Here is a 15452-nt window from a genome sequence, read left to right on the forward strand (position 1 = left end):
TTTCCAGAATGGGAGCAGGTGGATTCCCTTCCCTCTTGGCTAAGTCTGGCAGCCTCCACACCCAAACTCTGCCATAGAAAAGGGCCCAGCTCCACAGCTCCTGAAACAAGCAGCTGCCTACGTGGATGCATAAACATGGGGCCACATAGCAACTGCACAACAGCTCCTCCAATTTTCACACTAACTACAGCATAACGGGAGCATAGTGAGCCAGACAGTGAAGATGTACAAATGCGCGCTGAGTTCAATGAGTAAAAATGAGAACACAGATGGCTCAAACTGTACCAACCAGTTTGGTAAATCATCACACAATGATTTTAGTGACACCATTCATAGGACATTTAATGGGATCAAAGAAATAATAGCACAGGTAGTCAGGAGAGCCAGCAGTTCAGAAGAAAGAATGAGTGCTGAAATAAAACTACAAGTAGAAGTGTAGTTTGGTAGGTGATATATATTTATATATATATATACATACAGATATATAGATATATATATACAGATATATAGATAGGTGATAGATAGAGATAGATAGATAGATAGATAGATAGATGTGAAAAAACTGAATAGAAAGTGAACAGCTGATTAATAGCAGCTGAGCAAAAGATCAAGGGGCTCCAAGACGAGTTAGATCATAGAAAGGAATTTTTTAACTTGAGGATTACAGTCACCAAGATCCAAGAGGCCAGAAGAATCCCAGTAAAAATAAACTCAACTAGGAACTCTCCAAGACATACCATACTCAAAAAAGAAAAACTCTGAAGATAGAGACAAAATATTGAAAACAGCAAGATAAATAAAGTGATTTACATACAAATGAAAGCCTCCTGAGATTCACAGTGGATCTATCAAATGAGATTCTACAACCAGAATGGAGGAATAGAGGACAAAATCCAACAAAATAAACAGCTCACCAAGAATACTCTATTCAGGTAGATTATCAATCAGATTTGAAGGAATGATACAAAATCTCAGAGACAGGTAACACTTAGGCAATTCATAGCTTTGGAACCAGTTTTACAAGAATATTAAAGGAGTTTCTTTAAAGAACAGGACAAACTTCTCAGCAAGTGGCATTGAGTAAGGCACTTATGGTTGTCCTCTACTAGATTAAAGAAGATACATTTACTACTGGTTTACTAAAGTATTTTATACATTTTCAACAATGAATTAATGTTTCATTTCTCTTTCTTAGAGTAAAACCTTTGTAATTTTATAGGCCTATTAAGATTTTCTTGGGTTGGAGCAATAGCATAGCGGGTAGGGATTTTGTCTTGCACGTGGTTCCATTCCTCTGCCCCTCTCGGAGAGCCTGGCAAGCTACCGAGAGCATCCGGCCCACAGGGCAGAGCCTGGCAAGCTACCCATGGCGTATTCAATATGCCAAAAACAGTAACAACAAGTCTCACAATGGAGATGTTACTGGTGCCCGCTAGAGCAAATTGATGAGCAATGGATGACAGTGATACAGAGATACAGTGATTAAGATTTTCTTAATTCTCTTCATTCTAAATTTTACAGTTGTAAGCTTTATCTATTTCATGTGAACTCTAAAATATATTTGCTCATCGATTTGTTCGAGTGGGCACCAGTAACATCTCTCATTGAGAGACTTACTGTTACTGTTTTTTGCATATCCAATAGCACAGTGGTTGGGCATTCGCTTTTCACTTGGCCAACCTGAGTTTGATTCCTCTGCCCCTCTCGGAGAGCCTGGCAAGCTACCGAGAGTATCGAATCCGTGCGGCAGAGCCTGGCAAGCTACCGTGCATATTGGATATGCCTAAAATATATTAGCAAAGAAAATAGAAAATATTTTAATTTTTTAATCTAAAATATATTAGATTTAATTTAATTAGATTTTATTAGATTTATATTTAATTTGATTTAATCTAAAATGTATTAGCAAAGAAAATAGAAAATATAGAAAATAGGTTTCTTCATGACAAGGAAGACAGAATTATTACCATAATGATGCCAAGTGCAAAATAAAACTTAATGCAATATATTTTAGATACCAGAGTTGAAAACTTATCTATGTGAGAGTGGATATTTTATTATATTGTATTAAATGACTTTAACTTATTCATATAAGTTAAAAAAGTATATAGCAAAAAATTGTCTTTTATTCACTTACTTTCTGATAATTGCATGTGTCATTCCTTTAAAGGTTTTTTGGGTTTTTTTTTTTGAGCAAGCAATATGAAATAAATTTATGTGCCTGCTCAGGGGGCAGGTTGAGAGGGTGTAAGAGACGCACAGGACATTGGTGGAGGGAGGTGGAGAACTGAATGCTGGATGCAGGGATGAGGAAGGAGGGCCTGTTCCCTGTAATCAGAAGTAGGAGGAAGACAAGGGTGTTGGAGCTGATGCTTTCCTGAATTGGTGCGAGAAGTCAAGGAAATGCTCCTCTGAGAATGTATATCTGTGTCCCAAGAGTTCACGTGAGTATGTGTGTGTGTGCATTTATTCATTTGGTTCTTTGGGATTTGAGTACACTGAAGACACAATGAAAATATCTCTGGAGATAACTAAAGCCCAGTTGGGTTGTATGTATTCGGGTCTTCTGATTTTTCCTCTGCTTAGAGTCATTCAGTTGCCTGGCTGCTTTGCAGTCTCACTACCATACATAAATGCACGTGTCTCTATTGGAGTATAAATATACCATCTGTTTTTAAACTTCCTTGCAGGCAGAAATTATGGGTTTCTTTTTCTCAGTGCCAGCATATGTTCAATAAATAACTCTTGGTTAATTGAAAAATCATTCAAGTCGTTCTGCTTTTGCTTAGTCAATAAACAGAGTACAAGGCCAGAGAGATAGTACAGGGGTTAAGGCATTTGCCTTGCATGCAGCCAAGTTGGGTTAGTTCCCCAGAACCACATTTGGTCCCCCATGTACCACCAGAAGTGATCTCTGAGCACTGAACCGTGACAAAATTTAAGTACTGCTGGGTGTGGTGAAAACAAAAGAAGAGAAGAGAGGAGAGGAGAGGAGAGGAGAGGAGAGGAGAGGAGGGGAGGGGAGGGGAGGGGAGGGGAGGGGAGGGGAGGGGAGGGGAGGGGAGGGGAGGGGAGGGGAGAGGAGAGGAGAGGAGAGGAGAGGAGAGGAGAGGAGAGGAGAGGAGAGGAGAGGAGAGGAGAGGAGAGAAGAGAAGAGAAGAGAAGAGAAGAGAAGAGAAGAGAAGAGAAGAGAAGAGAAGAGAAGAGAAGAGAAGAGAAGAGAAGAGAAGAGAAGAGGAGAGAAGAGGAGAGAAGGGGAGGAAGGGAGAAAAGAAAGGGAGAAGGAAGATAACAGAGATGAAGGAGGGGAGGGGTGGGAAGAAAGGGGAAGAGAGGAAAGGGATGGAGAGGGGAGGGAAGGCAAGGGAAGGGGAGGGAAGGCAAGGGAAGGGAAGGGAAGGGAAGGGGAGGGGAGGGGAGGGGAGGTGGGGGAGGGGAGGGAAGGGGAGGGGAGGGGAGGTGGGGGAGGGGAGGGGAGGGGAGGGTAGGGAAGGGGAGGGGAGAGGAGGGGAGGGGAGGGGAAGGAAGGGGAGGGGAGAGGAGGGGAGGGAGGGAAAGTGGGGGAGGGAAGGGAAGGGGAGGGAAGGACCCAGCAGACTATAGAATGGGAAAGCAGATATAATTCTTTGAAGAATCCCTGAGACAGGGAATTGAAATTGACTCTACGTGCTTAGGGTCCACACATGTTACAGTAAAGAAAGTTGCAAAACAAAACAAAACATGGGCTGAGAGATAGCAGAGGCGTTAAGGTGCTTGCCTTACAGGCTACCAAGCCCAGCTCGGAATCTGGCACTACAGATGGTTCCTTTGTACTGCCAGGAGTGAACCCAAGCAGAGTCAGGATTAAGCGCTGAGCACCTCTGGGTGTGGCCTCCCAGAAAAAAGACATTAAAAGAAAGTAAAAAATGTTAAAAAATATGTGGGCAGCAGTTGAGTGCATTTTACAATAGAAAATGAAGTTGCAAATGTTTTTAAATGTTGCGTTACCTATTTCCTCTGTGTGTACGTGCACATAGAGGAATGCACACAAGTGTAAGCACATAGCTACGCACAGACCTGCTGGTGCACACACAACCCAAATTTTAAATACTTTTGCTTTTTAGAAATCTAGAGGCGCAATTTTTCTGCCCTGTGGAGCAGCGGGCACAGGAGGAAGGGTTAAGTAAGGATCTCTAGTAATGTGTCCACTTGTTCTTTGAGGAGTAACAAAGAGAGGAAGCCCAGTCTTTGTGGAAGGAAATTCCCAGGCCCCACTTCGGACATTCGCAAGCTGCCCTATGAACCCCTGAGGAGTGTCTGATAATAAACACTTGCAAGCAAAACAATCCATAAAGGCATTTGTACTAACATTCTCGCATTTTTTTACCCAAGGCTAGAACACCTTTTCCTGAATCTGCAGACCTGCAGGGGGTCTGACATCCACCTGTTGCAGAGCTCAGCAACTCAGTCCCGTGGCTAAGTTTACACCGTCAGGCCATGTGAATGTTGTATGTGTACTCAAGGCTGCCATTGTGGATGTTGTATGTGCAGACCCCGAACCTTTGCTTTTTGGTTGTAGAAGAGCCTCATCACCATATGGGGGCGCTGGACTGCAGATCACAACTCCCACTCAGGTTGATGAAGGATTGCCACCTGAGAACTGACTGCCACCTGAAAACTGAGATCCACCTATATTCATTTTGGCTGTGACCCCCTCCCCCCAGACATAACCCTGGGCATTACAACCTTGGGGAAACAGTACTGTGACCTTCCCTAGGCCTGGAGAAAACCTCTAAAAGGCACAAAAATTTGCTACAGGTACAGTGTACCCATTTTATAGACTAATTTCTTTGTAGTGGCAGCAAAAATAAACAGAGCAAAATATGACCCAATGGAAAAAAAAAAGCAAACTCCCAACAAAAACTTCTGGGTGTGACTGGCACTTGACGAGCCCTGTTTGTACAGTGGATAGACCTCTATGTGATAGCCACAGGGTACTTGAGACCACTCTGGACCACTGGTAGGTGACCTTTTTCTTTGGGCCAAAGTGATATAGTACAATAGGTAGGACACTTGTTTTACACACAGTTGAACCTGCATGCAGAGCCAGTAGTAAGCCCTGAGCATTACAGGGTGTGGTCCCCCAAAACAACAAAAACAAACCAAAAAAAAAACCATCTGGAAACTTAATAGCAAATATTTTATCAATAATTTATTGTAAGATGTGCAAATGCAAAGCCTTAAAGAAACGTCTGGTTTTAGTTGTTTTTTCTTTAATATTGCACTTGGCTTATCTGACAACTGATACTGTATAAAGCCTGTGTCATCCATTTCTGTTGGTGAATAAATCAAAGACCAGCAAGTAACCTAGGATAATTACAAAAATATGAACATTTTAAGTGTCTGATTTCTCTCCTCTCTCTCTCTCTCTCTCTCTCTCTCTCTCCCCCTCTCCCTCTCTTTCTCTCTCTGTCATGTTGGCACTATGTTTATGCATTTGCACTATAGTTATCACCTGCCCCCCAAGCTCCCCCACACTCCCCTCCCCCCGCCCCCCCCCCACAGACACACACACTTTGATTGGCAATACCTTGACTATTTGCAAGCTAACCCAGGATCTTCAAATGACATCTGTGTTTCTGGGCTAGAGGACAATCCACTCCATGACTCGGATGAGGTTCAGATCTCTACCACAAATAGAACACGGAGTGTTTTTTGCTGAAATGCCATCACTGGTTTGCAGGGATATTTTTAGATGAAATGATACTACATGCTTGCTCATTTGCATCTGCTCAGAGCTGACGGGCGACCCTCTTTGTGACCCCGGCTCTCAAGACTTTGCAGTCTAAGGGAATGACAGGTTCCAGATTTCTCTCTAGGTGGGGTTACCATGAGCCTTCCACTCAGGCCCCTTTCTGCCCTTTGTACTCTAACAATGTTCGGAAACGAAGGCTTGTTAGAGGAAATTCCCAGGGCCATAGTTTGGACATTAGACAGTTGCTTTGCTATGCTGGGCAGGCTTGTGTGCATCTAAAAATACACGCAGGTCTGCCTGGGTTTCGAAGACTTTGCTCTGCACAGTAGATTGTATTTCAAAGCGATTTCAAATATTTGATTATTTGTTTTGAAGAAAGTGAGCTTTGGAATATCTGAAAAACAAATTCTAACAGCCTTGATTAGACAAAATGTCACATCTGCTGCTACCCATGTCTATGGAAAAGGCTATTGTGATTTCCCTGAGTTCCAAAACAAGATTGATAAATGCAAAGATATGGCAAGTTGCTGCTCAAGCAACCACGAAGAGATTAGAGTATCACGGTCAACAAAATCTCTTCTTCCACACCCAGAATGATGGCCTATCAGCAAAACCCCCACAGAGCAAGATGCAGTAGATGATATGTGTAAGACCTACAGGCCAGGGGCCTCTTCTCTAAAGATCTCCTGCTCCTTCGCTGACAGGGTTGTTGTATCTCATTTAGGAATGGTGGATGGACAATAATGACCCCACGGGCTTGATTTAACAGCATTTTTTTTCCCCTCCCAAAGTCAAAAGAGATTAGTCACTTCTAGACCCATGAAATTTAGAAGCTGGATCTTTAGATCTATTTATTTTGCACTTTTGGCAATTCCATTTCAAAGTGGCTAAGAAAACAAATCCATATGGGAAAGTCTTTATTTCGTACCCAGAGCAGGACTGAAGGGACAAAGCGCTGAGTCTCCTGAAGCTTATTTGACCAAGATGTACTGAACATGGCAATTTTCCATTTAATAGGAATCTATTTGCAACATAAGAAGCAACCTACAATCCAGTTAAAGAGTAACCTAAGAAGAGTGGTTTGGAGTGAACTTTCCCACTACATTGTTCTCGTTTCTTTTTGCCTTTTCCTGGAAGTTCAGCCTAACTATTGTTGTCAAGATTTAAAAATGATCTTAGCAGATAAATTGGGCTGACTAGGAAAAAAGGCAACCGAAGCCACTCTCTAGCCTGGGTATTTTTTTTACAGACCTTCATTTGGTGGTTTGGATTGGGGCCCTAATATCACAAGACTCTTGGGAGCACTGAGCGGGAAGGACCTTGAGGTCATTATGAGGACTCCACCCAGTACGGGCATCCCTTTGGGAACAACCAGGGCACGGTCTTCCAGGGTGCTGGAACATGGCCCGGGACAGGGCGTTCACCACACCACAAGACAGCTCACCCATTTTTAGACAATTCTGATGGTGGGGAAATCCTTCCGCACATTGAACTCAAACCCGTTACCCTATAACTTCCACACATTGATCCTCCAATGACCTCTTCTTCTACCCCCAAAACAGTCTTTAAATATTTAAAGATAGTCGTCATGTTCTGCAAGAACGCCTTCTTACTTCAAACATTTGTGGGCTCCTTCAACTATTCTGCAAGTGACAATTTGTCTAGTCTCCTCTTTAAAGTTTAATGTAGTTCATGAAGTGACATAGTTCGCTAATATTAGCAACAAGTGGCTAATCTCTGTAATCTCGTCTGCTAAAGCAGTACCTGCATTTTCCGAAACAAAATTGAGACTGAACAAGAGAGGATTGTTTATCAAGGAAGTAACAGATCGGGGATTCAAAAGTAGCCCTTCCTCTCTCTGGCCCACCAAAGGACTCTGATTAAAAAAGGAAATGTCAACCAGCTACTGCCAAGATTGATCTGGAAATATTCTGAAATTAGATAGGCCAAATAGACACTCCTTTGGAAGTTGATATCCCCATGGTTATTGCAACTTATGATCACTAACAGTGAGTGTTAATTTGAGTGGTTAAGAAAGAACCAGTTGATGGGGCTGGAGTGATAGCACTGTGGGTAAGGCATTTGCCTTGCACTCGGCTGACCTGGGTTTGATTCCCAGCATCCCATATGGTCCCCTGAGCACTGCCAGGGGTGATTCCTGAGTGCAGAGCCAGGAATAACCCCTGAACCCCTGGGCATTGCCAGGTGTGACCCAAAAAGAAAAAAAAAGAAAGGACTAGTTTGGGGCTGGAGCAATAGTACAGTGGGTAAAGTGTTTGCTTTGCACATGGCCGACCCGGGTTCAAGGTCGATCCGGTTCAATTCTCAGCATCTATATGGTCCGTTGAGCACCACCAGGAGTAATTCCTGAGTGCAGAGCCAGGAGTAACCCCTGTGTATCGCTGGGTGTGAACCCCCCAAAAAAAGAAAAGAAGAGCTAGTTGAAAATACTTTGGCTGCTAAAGAGTAAGCAAGTAGAATGACAAGAATTAATAAGCAACGGGGAAAACAGGGAAGAAAGAAGGACTTTGGTAGACCTAGGGAGGCTTTATTTTTTTAACTTTGGGAGTGGAAGAGGCAAAACAATAATTCTGAAAGAGAGAAAAAGTAGTTGCTTGTGAGAACTTAGATAGTCTGTTTCAGCCTAAGCCGGGCAGTTGTGCCTGGAGAACGTGAGGGAAGTATTTGTTTCCTCCCAGCTGTTCATGCCCTTTCACAGGGTGCAAAGCTTAGGGACAGAGGATAACAGGCCCTGTCCCCAAGATGTGACTCTAGATATAGTGCAGTTAAGTCTCATGCCTGTGGACGGGGAACTGGGGTGATAGCACAGTGGGTTGGCTTTTGCCTTGCATGAGGCCAACCCAAGTTCGAATCCCCTGCCCCTCCCGGAGAGCCTGGAAAGCTACTGAGAGTATCCCCCCCGCACGCAGAGCCTGGCAAGATAACTATGGCATATTCGATATGCCATAAACAGTAGCAACAAGTCTCACAATGGAGATGTTACTGGTGCCTGCTTGAGCAAATCTATGAGCAACAGGAGGACAGTGCGACAGTGCTACTCAGAGAAGGAGTCCCTGCAACGCTGCCCAATTGAGGGTCAGTGTAATGACCTGGTACTTTCTATAGGCTTCTAGAATTTTCCTGCACCTCTTGGTAGAATGAATTCCTTCCCTTTTCTTGGTTGGTCTCTGGAAGCAGAACTTTCTGTAGAAAGACGGTCTTCATTCTCAGCAGCTCCACTTCAAACCATCTTTCTGCCCAGCCACTTTAGCCAAGTGGATTCCACTAAGCTACAACACACTGCTTCTTATCCACCATCCCCACACAGTGCTCCATGGACTTAAGGGATAATGCTGAAGTCTACAGTTGAATACAGGAAAAGCATAGTGAGATGATACTCTAGAAGATGCCAGTTTAACCACAGAGCCTGACCCTTCAGCAATCATGTAGCAGGAGCAGGAGAAAAGGTGAGTGAGAGGCTCTAGCTATTGACTTCTCTATGGAACCAGGACTTCTCTATGAAACCTTGGAACTCTGTAGCTTTCTTCCCTTGAAAGAATGAGATTCAGAGGAAGGAAGGAGATCCATCCAAGGTCACATAGCACATGAGCTGCAGGTCAGGGCCCCCAATCACAACCCAGCTTTCTTCTTACTAAATTATACTGCTTTCAAGATGCAAATGACTGTCTTTGAACTCTCAAACATTTATTAGAAATAAAGTTTCTTTCAGAGACCCAGAAACAGTTCAGTGACCTAAAATGCACCTGTTTAGCAAGCTGAAGCAACTGAGGCCTTAAATTGAATTCTCTATCTCTCCACATGCCTTCGAGTGTCTTCCTGGAAGCTGTGTTATTTGGGATCCCTGGTACCACAACCAAATGTATGATCTCCAGCTAGCACCGAAACAGAGTGTGTGTGAGCACCATAACGAAAGAGTGTGGGCCTCAGTAAACCTGGCTGCAAACCAAGTGGACTTGCCCTTGAGAGCACTACAAGGAAGTGCACAAGCAATAAAACCAAGTATGTGTGAGCACCACTCAGCTCAACAACAGCAACAATGAGAAGGAAGGGTAAGGAATGGAAGGGGAGAGGAAGAAAGGGGGAGGGAAAGGCAGGGAGGGAAGGGGAGGGATGGGAGATGCATTAATATCACTGTATCACTGTCATCCCGTTGTTCATCGATTTGCTCGAGTGGGCGCCAGTAATGTCACAATTCATCCCTGTTGTGTGCTAAGCATAGACCGATGGTATATTGGGGGCTCTTTCAGGGTCAGGGGAATGAAGACCATCGTTGTTACTGTTTTTGGCATACCGAGTACGCCACGGGTAGCTTGCCAGGCTCTGCATTAATATTACAAATTTTAAAAAAACTTTTTAATAGAAAGAATTTCTTTTGGTTTCCCCTAATGTTTTTGTGAGAAATCAGGAGAGGATAATTGAAAAATGTCTGTCTACACTGGTGGTGGTATTAGTGTTGGGATATTAAATGCCAAAACAACTGTATTATGAACAACTGTGTAAACCACGGTATTTAAATAAAGTTTATTTTATTTTTTAAAAGTTTGTCATTTATACAGAGTTAGATAGAGATGAACTTCACATCTGCAGCTTCTGGCAGTCAGATCTGGAACAAACAGCACCGGTCCAAGGGAAGGTGTTTGCATATTTGCTGAAAAGTGATTAAGTCTCTGAATTGAAGTGGTGGACAATAAAGAACTCAGAGAGAAAAACATCAACAAAGTCAGGGTTTCTACAGAGTCTTTCCAAATGTGTGGCACATGACTCAAAATAATTGGAGAGAGACCCAGAGAATTCAGGGGGAAAAAGTTAAAAAATACAGTATGGGGGAATAAAGCACACAGGAATTGGCAATTATCTTAGAACAATCTCAATTTTCAGATCTGAATCAAGTTCTAAATTTGGGTTCTTCCAACAATATATCAAATGATTCATTCAGATTCCGTCCCCTGGACTGAAGCCCCTGAAATTGTTTCATGTACAAATTCAAAGATCAAAAACCTATAGACCTTCAGAGATGAAACAGGTATGACAGAAAGCGGTCACTAAGTGCCATACAACTGCAGACATGAAGGGGTACTTGGTACGCTGCCAAGGAGAATAGAGATATCCCAGACAGGAGGTTTCCCAGACGGGGAGGACAGCACAGGTGCAGATGGACCTCAGCACTCTTGCCTGGAGGAAGTAGAAGGCACTCGAGTCAGCTGGAAAGACAAGTGACAGAGTTGGAGGGGGCAGTACAGGAATAGACCTCAAAGGTTTTGCTATGTTCTTAAGTTTGGGTTTCTTCTACATCAGTGCACATCTGAATCACTTAGGGACCTAGTGAAAAATGCATATCCTTTAAGTCTGGGATGCCCCCCACAATTTACTAGCTCTTGAGTGATGCCTGGTGCGTGGGTCCCAGGCTATCCAGAGGGTCACATGGCTGTAAACAATAGGAAGCAAAGGAAATATTTCCCTGAGAAAAGAAACATTAGCCTGACTTTATGATCCCAATAACCTTGTGTCAGGATATGGAGGGACAAATGGAGACAGACTGTGAACATGTAGACATGAAGGTCAAGTAATGTGGAGCCTCTGAGCCAAATAAGCAAGGGAAGAGTAGTCCATATTTAATAAATAGGTATATAGTAGCTGACCGTCTATGAAGTCGCTACAAATATTTTTCTTCAAGAAGAAAGACTCTTTATAAGGACCACAATGAAACAAAATGTAAGAAGAAATATTCCCAAAGAAATAAGCAGTTTCATTTGAACAAACCCTGACTCTTTTCAGGGTCTCATATCATATCTGTTTTGACATATCAGACCCCAAAAATAATCAATAAAAATCGTCAGATCAGGGGTGTGTCCTATGTGTTCCAGCACAGGAAGAAACCACCTATATGTTCCTTTTTAACCAGGGGATTTATTGCCATTTTGCTCTTTGAGGGGATGGCCAACACTTTACTGGCAGGGCCCTTGGGAACTACTACAGGCTGGGAAGCATGGGGGTGTTGGAATGTGGATGAGAGCAGTCACAAATCACAATAATGACAGCATAATAAATTCTACTTTTTTAGTCATCACTTGCTATACATTATCATTACTAGCATCTAATTTTAGGAAACTTCAGGCTGAACAATTGTTTTTTAGAAAGTTGTGGAAAATAATATAAAAGGCCACCAGATCCTAAGCAAACTGCTTACATATTCTTTTATGGTTCACAGATACCCTAAATTAAAAACCTTTAATTATGAGAGAGAGAAACTTCTCTGTCAACCCTTATACAGCTTTAACTTACAGGTTAAAAAAAAAAAAAGAAAACACTTCAGAATGGGGTTCAAAGAAAAACCAAAATCATATTAGGAGTCTAGGTTGTTGAAAAGAAAAGGTAGTTGGTAAGTTTTTTTCTTTATGAAGAAACAAAAAATTGCAATTTCTAACAAGATTTGTCCTCCTGGGAAAGAAAAAAAATGCAGATCGGCTTTATATCCTAAGTACTATGCTGGCTGTCATTCTGTACCCAGAAAAACTACACACTACAGAACCCAAATGTCATTTCCCCTCTCTCTACTTTCCCCTCACAGTCTAGAGCTGAATCTATCTCCACTAGATACACTGAAAACCCAAAGTTCACAAAAATGCTCCGAATGCCTCTATATTTCCTCTGCAGCAGCTTGATATTCCATCCACAGGTGCACACAAACAAAAATCAGGTACCTACCTTTCTCTTCTGTTTGTGCAGGCTTCTAAACTTTAACCATGGGCTGGAGAGCTCCCTGAGAATCTCTTCCGCGCTGTGAGCCTGAAAGGCCTCCCATTCAATCTCACAAGAGCAGGAGGGTGGGGTTTCCTACAACAGACCTCAGGTCCTCCCAGGGGCTCACTCGGGATCCAGACTTTAGGGAGCAGAGGTGAGCTGCCTTCTGTCGCCTGCTGCAGGGGGTGGGGGTGGAAGGGAAGCCAAGAGACACAGAGTGGCTGGAGGTGGGGGTGGAGGCTGGGGGAAGGGGAAGTGATATGGGAACTATAATAAATAAGCGAGCCTGTCCACATGATTTCCTATATTTATAGCCTGGTGTCTCTTTCCAATCTCCCTAGAGGAAATAAGAAATAAAAGCTTGTCCCTTGGCCACTGGAAAGAAGAGAATAAACATGCTAAGAACCATGAAAATGAAAAGCTGGGCAGCAGGCAAGGAGCTTTACCTTTCACCAAGTACGTGCTTCCTGAAGTCTCCCAAGTGTTTAAGTCTCAAAAGTCAAGAATGCCCTCATCCTCTCGCGCAGCGCTGAAGCACGTACTGGCCACAGGTCAGATGTTTTGCCCAGGAGCTGCGGGGGAGGGGCAGATCAGAATAGGCCTGAGAAGGGTCTGTTAGTCTAGTGAGAAAAAGACCCCCCAGGTCTCTGTCTTTAAAAATTCTGATGGATGTGATCTCCCTTGAATATGTATAATTTCATACATGTTCCTAAGCAACACATATAGTTGTTTGATTGCTTGCTAATTCCCTATGTTCTCCCATGAACACCTGTCTCACTTGCTTTCTTGATTTTTCAAGCTCATATTCTCTCTTGAACATGAATTCTTTGCCTTATCTCCCTCCAACTTACATCTAAGTCTCCTTCAATAAAAACTATCTTGCATCACACAAAATTAATTCAAATGCTTATGGCAAACCATTTCCAATATTGGAATAACTTTCCAAGTATTCTGTTTTGTCTGTTTTGGGGCCACACTGTGTGATGCTCAGGGCTTGCTCTTGGCTCTGCATCCAGGGATCACTCCTGGTGGGTTCAAGGGACCATATGGAGTACAAAGGATTAAAGCCAGGTCTGTTGAGTGTCAGGCAAGCACTCTAATTTCTGCTCTATCTCTTGGGCCCGATGACTAAATCTTTGTGCTATTTTGCCCTAGGGTTTAAAGAATTACCGAAAGGCTACCATTCAGGTATGAAAAGATAAGGCTACTCATCCCAAAAGCATTTCAAATGATGGAAATAACACACGATTCAGGAGTGAGGGTCCCTGTGAGTGGACAGACTATACATCCCTGAAATTAGTTCCAGCACAGGAAGAAACCACCTATATGTTCCTTTTTAACCAGGGGATTTATTGCCATTTTGCTCTTTGAGGGGATGGCCAACACTTTACTGGCAGGGCCCTTGGGAACTACTACAGGCTGGGAAGCATGGGGGTGTTGGAATGTGGATGAGAGCAGTCACAAATCACAAACAGATCACGGACTCTAAATCACAACACTGCTCAGCTTGTGGGTCTCTGATTCACTTCTGAGTCCTTCACCCCACAAATGGAGCAATCACTCTTATAGATAATCTTCATGGTAAGATTCACGGGCTTAAAATATTTCAGTCACCAAGAATTAAACACCTTCCCATTACTTCCCGTCCCTTTAGGATCTGGCACTGGTCAACCTTTTCTACCTAACCTCAGAGCCTTCGCCCTCCTTTCTCTTTCCCCCTTCTTAGAAGCCGCTCAACGAAGAGTGCGACCCCAACTCGACTAACCTTCAAATAATTTTCTGAGACCTGGAACCCCCCCCCCTTTTTTGAGATAAAGATTTTTCATTCACTTCTTCCTCTTTATTTAAATATTATGGTTTACAAAGTTATTCACGATGATTTATTATAGGCGTTCAATACTCCCAACTTAAACCTCACCACTGTTGTCACTTTCCTGGGCCCCTTTTAATGCTTCCAAGCAAATCATTTTTAACTTTCTCAGAACACCCATGACTCAGTGCAAATCTATCTGTAGTCCCACTTCTTCTCTGGACCGTGAGCCTTACATAGGTATGGATAGTGTCTGTTTCAGCATTGCATCCCTTCCTTGTACTTAGACTCTGGAGAGCGGTGTCTGGTGTAAGTTTTGCCTCCCTAAAAGCAGCATTATGTATTACAGTTCCCCTGATTGTGGGAAAGGGAGAGTATTGAACTCAGAGGAAGCATGACTTTTGTGATTCAGACTCCGGAAGACAAAGTACAGTGATTTCTCATGAGCTATTAGCATGTGTTGTGGAGCAGTTAATGAAAATGCCTGCATGTGCCATGTGCTGTATGTCCTAATTCTAGAAAGACCTATGTAGAGAGTAGAGAATCATCTCTAGCCAGAAAATGAAGCCCTACATAGGCCAACTGAAGGAGGACTGAAGTGAGTAAGGTCAGCAGAAAATGAGAAGGTGTTAGAGGTGAGAAGAAGGTGGGGGCGAGGGGAAGGAACATAGGGAGAGGCGAATAAATGGAAGAGAGGCATTGAAAGACTAGGACAGAAGGTGGAAGGAAGAAAGGAGGAGAGAGAGTAGAAGTGATGGGGAAAACCACAAATATCCAGCAAAGGCAGGGAATTCATGGAGGTAATGGGGGGAGGGTGCAGAAGGAGGAAGAAAATGACAGTACATATTATTGTTTCATCTGGAAGTCAAAGGTGGTTCCTGACTGCTCCATGTTTTCATTCAGTTCCCTGATACATCAAACCATTGCTTTCTAAAAACCAAAAGGCATAAGAGGGTTGGAAAATATGATGCAGAACCACCATTCCAATGCTGAAAATAGTTTCTGTCATTTTCTTGAATTTGGAAAGATTTGTAAAGCCATGTTATCATTTTTCAGACATTTCAACAGCAGCATAACTCTTGGGATTTCTGAATGTGTATACTGGCTCATTTTCCTGGTTCTCCTGAACTTACATCACTTCATATA

General features: G+C 43.0%; 1 protein-coding gene across 1 annotated transcript in view; it reads right to left on the reverse strand.

Moving 5' to 3' along the window:
- The window catches only part of ADGRF5 (adhesion G protein-coupled receptor F5), a 118706-nt gene extending 106072 nt beyond the window's left edge, over positions 1 to 12634 (reverse strand). The window contains exon 1 of the mRNA XM_055136267.1: positions 12461 to 12634. The gene's annotated coding sequence lies outside the window, so the exon portion shown is untranslated. The remainder of the gene's footprint in view (positions 1 to 12460) is intronic.
- Between the last annotated feature and the right edge of the window lie 2818 nt (positions 12635 to 15452).

The sequence above is a fragment of the Sorex araneus genome, chromosome 4, assembly GCF_027595985.1.
Source record: "Sorex araneus isolate mSorAra2 chromosome 4, mSorAra2.pri, whole genome shotgun sequence".
Classification (NCBI taxonomy): Eukaryota; Metazoa; Chordata; class Mammalia; order Eulipotyphla; family Soricidae; genus Sorex; species Sorex araneus.